We start from the raw sequence: 8,709 nt of genomic DNA, 5'->3' as shown, positions 1-8,709 counted from the left end.
TTCGCTGTTGCTGGCTCATTGCTTGGATATATATTATGTACGTAGAGGACAGAACACAATTATGTGAAAAACAACCCCGGGGCGGTGCGTTAGGGAGAAAGCGCGTCACAGCAGCCTTGCACCGCGGCGGGCGGCGTGCTCCTGCTCAGGTCCGTGTGACTCCAGGAGAACGCAGTAAGAGTGGGGAGAAGGGCTGGCGCCGCGGAGCAGGTTTCCCTTTCTTCCCTCTTCACAAAGTAAACAGGTTTTTCTCCAGCCCTTTTGCTCTTCAGCAGTGAGAAAGAGTGCTGTTTCACTCCAAAGGTTTTAGCACCCACAGTTCTATGTGTGTCGCCCCAGTTATGTTACATTGCACGTATGTTTGAAAACAGAAAGGTTCTGAAACTTCAGTGTTTTGGGTTAGGAAAGCACCCATCATATTGTTATATTTTAATGTGGATGATTTATAATATGCCATACCAAATTTGTCTGTCTTGTTCCTCAGCTAAATAATATGAATAATACATTAACTCTATTATAAAAAAAAAAAAAAAAACTAGACCATTCAGGCTAATATGCTCGTTGCTATGCAACCACTTTCCCAAAATAGCAACAGAAGCAGAGCAGTCTCAGGGTAAGATATCTAAAGTGTGTAGAACATGGAAACTGGTTGCGCATGCCCAGATTTTTACATTTTTGGAGTAGTTAATATGGGTGTTTGTCAAAACCAGAGAAAGAAAAGTGAGTACTTAATTGAAACCTTTTAGAGATTCTGATGGGCACAGCATGCACTTGTAGACATAACTCAGTGTGCTAGTCTCGGTTCTGTCACTTGATTCCTGAGCCAGAGAGGATGAAATGCTTACGCCTCGGATTCAGCTTCATCATCATTATTGCAGCTGGGACACGAGCACCTACCTTGTGCCACTGCTGTAGAGACCTACAGGCTCAGATAAAAGTGCTTTGCAGAGATGCATTAAATGTGTGCATGCCGTAAATGTTAATACATTTTAGCCATGATGGCCATGATGCTAATGCCAGTCTGAAAGGTCTAGGAACCACTTAGTCACCCTTGGAAGAACAATTCTGATGGATGGAGCAAGTGGGCCTGCGTGGCTGAGTCCCAGTGGGACTGTGTCATCCCCAGATGCCCAGGGCTGGTGGATCAAGTCAGGGGACAGTGGAGCGGAGCTATTAGTCCTCCACACCTGAACACATGCACTGTCTGCAGGTGTCCCTAGCTCTGCCGACATTGTTGTCATATGGCTTCTTACTCTCTTGCAAGATTTGGCTTTTTCTCCTTAAGGTTTGTGTGTTTGAGTTTGTCCGGAATTTTTCCTAAGCACGTCTTCTCCTTGGTATTCTATGTGTGTGCTGTATTTCCATGAACTACACAGCATTCCAGAGCTAACCATCACAGAAATAACACATTGAAGAATTTATATAACCTGTATATAACTTTAAATTCTCAAAAAGCATTTAGCTTTTACGGGACCTACCATACAATGCCCATAATGGGGAGATAGCATGACTGGATAGAGGAGGAGCCTCATTCAGAGAAACTCCCTGAAGACACAGGCAAATGGAAGAGAGGGGAGGGCGTACATGCGGCAACTAAAATCCACCTGACATAAGAGACTAAGAGATCAAGCAAACAAGCAAAGGACTTCATGAAACAGCCAGCCAGCCCACCAGCTGCCGATGGGTCGCCGGGTCAGGACGACTGCCAGCATACTTGGGATCTTAAAAGCAGGACAAAAAGGATATTCTAAAATAGTGTGGCTAAATCAAGCCATACAGGGTAGACTTGGGATGGAAGGTTTCCTGCCTCCTCTAACTTGCTCCAAACAGACGACACTAGAGTCCAACAGTAAATTCTGCCGGCATGAAATTCTCCCTCCCTGATGATCAGCCAGTTTCTTTTTTTCTTTCTTTTCCCTTTCTGTTTTCTTTCTTCCCTTTCCTTTTGTACACCAGCGTTTTCGTTGGAACTGCCAGGAACAAGATTAAATACTACAGGGCTGAACAGTAAGTGGAACAGCCAGCCCCTCCCTAGAGGCCTGCGGTTAGGGAGGCATGGAGAATTAAACAGCCTTGCATCTCAGGCCTGTGCAGCCCAGGCCTTCACCGTGCTGTCTGCAGAAGGAGCAGAAAGGCACCCACAGCACTCCCCGTCTCACCTGAGGAAATGACACACTCTGGCAGAGGCAGGTGACGGGAGCTGTGCAACTTGTAAAGCAACAAATGGGAAGTTAGCGCCCCACCTTGGGAGCCAAATGAAAATTGGGACTGAGCAGCCTTGGACTATAACTGCAAGAGCAGAGGAGCAAACCGTGTCATAGCATCCCACCCCACCCTGCAATAGTGGCCTGAGAGGACAGAGACTCACAATGGAAGAGGAGCACAGAAGGCTGAGCCAGGACCAGCAGGGGCTCAGGGTACTGGCAAGAGCAGCCTGGTTCTGTCCAAAGACAGCACAGCAACTGGGGGAGAGACACCATCAAGAGAAAGAGGGAGGAATGGGAGGCTTCTCAGGGACATGCAGAAAGCATTGCCAGAAGACTTTGGCCCCAGGTGCCCACATCTGGAGGCCAAGATCAGCTTCAAATCCAGCACAAACTCTACTGCAGGCAGTGCTGTGCAGTGGTTTGTGACTCTCAGTGAATACCAGAGGAATTTCTTTTTTTCTTTTTTCTTTTCTGGTTAATTTTCCTTTCCCTTTCCTTTTTTTGTCTTTGTCTTTTTCTTATTTTCTTATTCTAATCTATTAGTCTTCTTTCCCCCTTTTCTCAGTTTACCTCTCTGGACTTAGTCAAACTGTCATATAAGCAAATAGTTTCTCTAATTTTTCTGGTCAACTTAATCTCTTAATCCATTCTTTGTCCTCAGCCCTCTTGCCCAATTTCTCAAAGCTTGTGTGATCATCCTTCATCCTTCATCCTCCAGCCTGGCTTCTACTTTTTCTTTCAGTTATCTTTTTTTTTTTTTCTTTCAGAACTGGGGATTGAACTCAGGCCCCTCCACTTGCCAGGGAAGCCCTTATTCCACTGAGCCATCTCCCCGGCCACTCTTTCAGTTATCTTTGTTCTACCCCCATCCTTCTTAAATTCCCCACCACAGAGCAAACCACTCTACAAAAGGGAAACGCTGTATATATAAGCTCCCAATTTAAGATTTGTTCTGTTATATAACTGTAGATTTTACTCCTACAGTTGAAATTACAAAGTAATTACCACAGTTTGTCAGTTTCTACACTGTGCTTGATGCTACTTTTATTCCTCATTATGCTGCTTCAGCTAGGATATTGTGTCTGTTGTAATCACTTGTTCTTCCTTCTCTAACAATGCTGGGAAGCTCTGGGGTAGTAACCTCACCACACACCATCTTCAAAAGACTAGGACCTGAGCCCAAGAGACACCAACATCTCATTATTAATTAATTGGAAAGGTAGGATTTTGGCACAGACACAAACCAAGAACCTCCTACCCATAGAATATATCCTTGAAGAACAAGCCTTATGTAGAGAGACCTTGACACTAGCCATAAAGCTACCTACTAGAAAAACTTACAAGGATCAACACAGAAAACAAAATTTTTTGAAATACAAAATGATAAGATGCAGAAGCAAAATCAACCTCAGATTAACAGCCAGAACAAGTCCAGGAGAAAACAAGATAGACTAAAATGGAAGACACAATCTGAAATTGGTGAAATGGTAGCAAGTGAAGTAAAGAGAAAACTTCATGAGGCTATGGAGGAAATCATATCAGAAATAATAAGAAAGGCAACCATTATGAAAAAATTACTCAGCAATCTAAAGAGGACATAGGTTTTTAAAAATGTATAAGAGCATAGGAAAATGATGGAAACCTTAATGTTCAATATAGGATAGAATTTGAATGCATGAAATGGATTCAAAGAGATATCCGGGAACCTAACACATTGAAAGCTGGTAAAACTACTTGAACAATATTAATGATAGACTTTCAGATCTTGAAGACAGGATTACAGCTAGCAATCACAGAAGCACAGATCTCTTAACAAATAACAAAGAACCAGGAAATAAAATTCAACAGCTGCAAGATGATGTGAAGAAAAGCAATGTATGGCAGATAGGAGTCAATGAAAAAGCAAGAGTCGACAAATGACAGAAAAAAAAACTTACAGTAGAAATACTAGAAAATTTCCCAAGCATGGCAAGATAATCTGACATACAGAAAGTGAGGCATATAGAACACCAATTAGCTATAAGCAAAATAAATCTACAGCAAGACATATAATAATCAACATTCCAGAAATTTAGCACAAGAACAAAATATCAAAAGCTGTTAGAGAAAAGAAACCTGTCACCTTAAAGGAAAGCCCATCAAAATCGCAAGGCAGACTTCTCAGCACAAACCATTAAGTCAAGAAGAGCTTGAAGTATTTCAATTCCTAAAAATATAAATAAATAACAGCAAGTTCCAACCCAAATTGGTATACCCTACAAAACTATCTTTCAAAATTAATGGAGAAATAAGATACTTCTACAAAAAAGAACAAATGATACAAGTTATGACCATGAAACCTACATTACCAAAGGTACTGAAAAATATTCCAGACAGAGAAAAAATTACCACAATTCTAAGAAAAATAATAGAAAACCACCCATCAGGACAAGCAGTTAAAGAGAGGGGAAAAGCAGAGAACCAACAGTAGGAAAGCAACAAGACAAAACTAAGCCAATGTATGTCACTTATTGCCATCAATGTACATGGCCTCAATTCACAAATCTAAAGAAACAGACCAGCACTGTGGGTCAGATCCAACAATATGCTGTATATATGAAGCACATTTAATTAAAAAAGAGATTGATGGACTAAAAGTCAAAGGATGGAAAACTATACTCTACACATCAGAAACTCTATACAACAGAAATGCAGCAAAAAGCAAGTGTAGGTATTCTGTTTGCAAAGTGAACTTCAAACCAAGAATGGTAAAAGAGAGATAGAGAAGGTCACTATGTACTTATTAGAGAAAAACTTTGAGAAGAGATTATGAAGTCCTAAATATGTATATATCAAATATAGGAGCACCCAACTATGTAAGACCTAGTAACTATGTTACTAGACCTGAAAAATCAAATGAGCAGTAACACAACTGTAATGGGAGTCCTTACTACCATACTGTCACAAATACATAGACCAATCAGACTAAAGAATGAAAGAAATAACAGAACTGAACCAAATCAATAGAATTTGTGTACACTAATAGCAAACTCACTGAGAAAGAAATTAGGGAAACCACACCCTTCACAATAGCATCTAAAAAATTAAATAGGGATCAATCCAACAAAGGAAGTAAGCATAATCTACGTATGTGAAATTACAGTACTCTGAAAAAGGAGAACAAAGAGAATATCAGCAAATGGAAAGGTAACACTTGCCCATGGATAGGAAGCACCAACATAGGGAAAGTAGCCATACTCTCAAAATTGTTATAGATTTTTAATGTAATCCTGATCGAAAAAAAAGAGAGTAGCATACCTACAGAACTAAAGAAAATATTTGTAAAAATCATTTGAAACTAGAAGAGACCTCAAACAGAGAGGTCATCCTAGGCAACAAAGATGGCATCACTCTCCCTGAAATGAAATTATACTACAAAGCTACTATAATGTTGGCAAGGAAGCAGACTTGAGGACCAGTGGAGCAGAGTTGAAGACCTGAGGACCAGTGGAGCAAAGTAGAGGATGCAGACACAACTACAAGTACACTCAGTCACCTCATCTTTGACAGAGGGGCCAAATATGTTCCCTGGAAGAAAGACAGGCTCATTTTAATAAACATTACTAGTAAAACTGACTCTCCACATGCTGAAGACTAAAACTAGAGCCATGTCAATAGCCATGCACAAAAGTCAAAATGGATCAAAGATCTAAATATTAAAACAGAAACACTAAATGTATTAGAAGAGAAATTAGAAGTCATGAAGACATTGCTGTAGGCAGAGAGTTCACAAACAAAAAACAATCTGTATGGGGAATGCTGCAAAGAACCAACAACTGGGATCTCATCTTATTGAAAAGTTTTTGCACATCAAAAAAAAAAATCACTAATAGAGTGAAAAGAAAGCCCACAAACTGGGGGAAAAAAATTCAGCTCATTGTCCCTCTGACAAAGGACTTCTACCTAGAGCATATAAATAATTTAAGAAATTAAGCCTCCAAAATTCAAAACCAAATTAAAAAATGGGAGTCAGATGAATATATACTTCTCAAAGGAAGAAATTCAAATGAAAAATATATTCCCAGAAGAATTAAAAGTATCTTATCACAGTGATATACATGTATCCATGTTTATTGCAGTGGTATTTATTGCAAAATCTTGGATGCACCCCAAATGCCCATCAACTAATGAATGGATAAAAACATGTGGTATTTTTATATAATGGAGTATTAACCATAAAAAGTATAAACTTGAGACTGTCCTAAATAAATGGAGGTAACTTGAGGGTGTACTCACAAGTGAAATAAACTCACATGTGTAAACATCATACTGTCTATGCAGTGTGAGAAACAAAGAGTACATAAGCTCTAAAATGTGTGGTAGGTATTGTACAAAGGGGAGAATTTGCTCAAAAGGAAAAAGAAACTTGGATGGGGAAAGAGCATTAAGAAAAAGGGAAAAAACACAAGTCAGTTATACCATTAGTGTCTCTTAGTTCACTGAAAAGGAATGTTTCTGGAGTACAGCACCTGCTTAGGCAGAGTGCAGTGGCCGGGGTTTGATCCCCAGTATGCCATGCCAGTCCCGCCCCTGGGGTGCACTGAGACAGCAACTGAGACTGGGCATGGTGGCGCATGTCTGTAAACCCAGCACTTGGGAGGCTGAAAACAAGAGGATCACTGCGAGTCTGATCTGTGTACTGGGACCCTGTAGACCCTGTACTAAATGCATAAAAAGGGAATATTTCTGCTTACATCAATTGGAGATATTTTTATGCCTTTATCTTGTACCCTGAGCATCTAATTTAAAGATAACTGAGTGTAGTGTATTAAGTATCATTATTCTCATATTATTTTGTTGTAAACTTTTGTTTTACCTTTTTCCCCATGAAATTTAAAAATACAGTGACTTTTTACTGTAGTCTGTGTAATGGCAGTGTAGGAGAGTCAGGTGATTCATGTGTGAGCGTGTGTGATGTCAAAGGGGTTATGTATTTGCTCGTTGTGGAATCAACTGTAAAAGGAAATCCGTTTCATGGGATAAGAAGGGCTACCCAAAGGCGTCAGGAGTTAGTAAATGAGTAGAGTTTGTGAGTTAGACTGTATATGGGAAAGATATTTCACAAATGTGTTACACAAGAAAATTCTAAGTTATTCTAATTAATAAAGTTAGTTCGGAGGGTGAGGGGACCTGCCAAAGTGTGTGGGAGCGAAAAGCCAGAGATTCGCAGTCTAGACAGAACTTCCAGGGTATAGTGCAAGAGCATGGATCATGGAGTAAAGAGAAACACTGTGGAACTGGGGATCAAAGTTGGGACCTTGGGACCTTGTGCTTGCCAGGCAGGCACTTAGGCTGCTGAGCTGTCTCCCTTTTGTAGTAATTCTGATAACCTCAAAACAAGATTAGTATCATAGTCAGAGAAGATGAGTCCCTGAAGATGTATGTCATGTTCCTACACACTTTTTTCTTTTCAATATATATTTCAATTTTATATCACCTTGTTTCTGAAATGGGAAGGCTTGTGTTGCATTAAGTTTTATCCAAACTGAGCTTTGTGTATTTCTTTCCTCAGCCTCACTTCATTTCACACATCATGCATTCCTTCAAGGTCAGGCACATGCAGCCTCTTTTCTCTGCTTGTGACTTTCTCCTGTTTTCATGGACTAATTGCAACTCATCCTTCTGAATATAAAGTTATCTGATACCATCCAACTTAGTATTGATATTCCTGTTTCTCTTTCAAGAACTCTATAACATTTTCATTTGTAATGCTTACTGTGACTTGTATATCTATTCATTTATTTTCTGTTTTTCTAATTAAAGTATGTTCTAAAAGTGCAAAGAACATCCCTATGTTCTCATTACTGTATGTTCAATGTTTATTGTAGAATCAGGTATAGTGTACATTGTCTACAAATAGTTGTTGGAATAATACAAGGTTAAAAACCAAATGATGAGTGATGAACATTTATCCAAGCTAATGTATTTATTTTCATAATGTGCTTGACTTTCCCAATACATTTTTTATAAAAATCATTTTCATTATTTTCGAACAAAGTACTTTGCATATCTCAACTTTTTATATGTACAAAACGTTAAATATAAAAATCACCTGGGATTAAGACTCTTCGCAAAGATTGCTCCCAAAACTTCAAGTCTGAGGGATAATTCAGTCAATGTATTACATGCAATCCTGAAAAAGAATGTTAATAATCATTTTAAGTCCCATATTCCCAATTTTGAAAATCCGAATCCCAGAGTAGCTTCTTATACACTTTCTTCTTTAAAATAGTTTAGCATTTTATGTAGTAGGAAGAATTGGACCGGTGTTCGTTATATATAAGAAATGTGACCAGTCAAAAGATTTTTCAGGACAGAACTTTGCAGCTTTTAATACATTGACCACCTATTTAAATATTGATAGATATTGTCCTTTAGGCTAAAGATTGTTATGGGAGCTATTATCAGGCTAGTGAGATAAGTTGCAAATTTTCCTATAGAGTAAAAACTCTTTTTTTTTTTT

At 39.1% G+C, this 8,709-nt stretch overlaps 1 protein-coding gene across 1 annotated transcript in view; it reads left to right on the top strand.

Annotated features, from left to right (window-relative positions):
• Nell2 (neural EGFL like 2) overlaps positions 1-8,709 on the top strand; it is a 410,830-nt gene that overhangs the window by 261,661 nt on the left and 140,460 nt on the right. The gene's annotated exons all lie outside the window — the stretch shown is intronic.

Source organism: Octodon degus, unplaced genomic scaffold (genome assembly GCF_000260255.1).
Source record: "Octodon degus isolate 3935 unplaced genomic scaffold, OctDeg1.0 scaffold00100, whole genome shotgun sequence".
Lineage (NCBI taxonomy): Eukaryota > Metazoa > Chordata > Mammalia > Rodentia > Octodontidae > Octodon > Octodon degus.
This window is presented reverse-complemented; position numbering and strand designations above follow the sequence as displayed.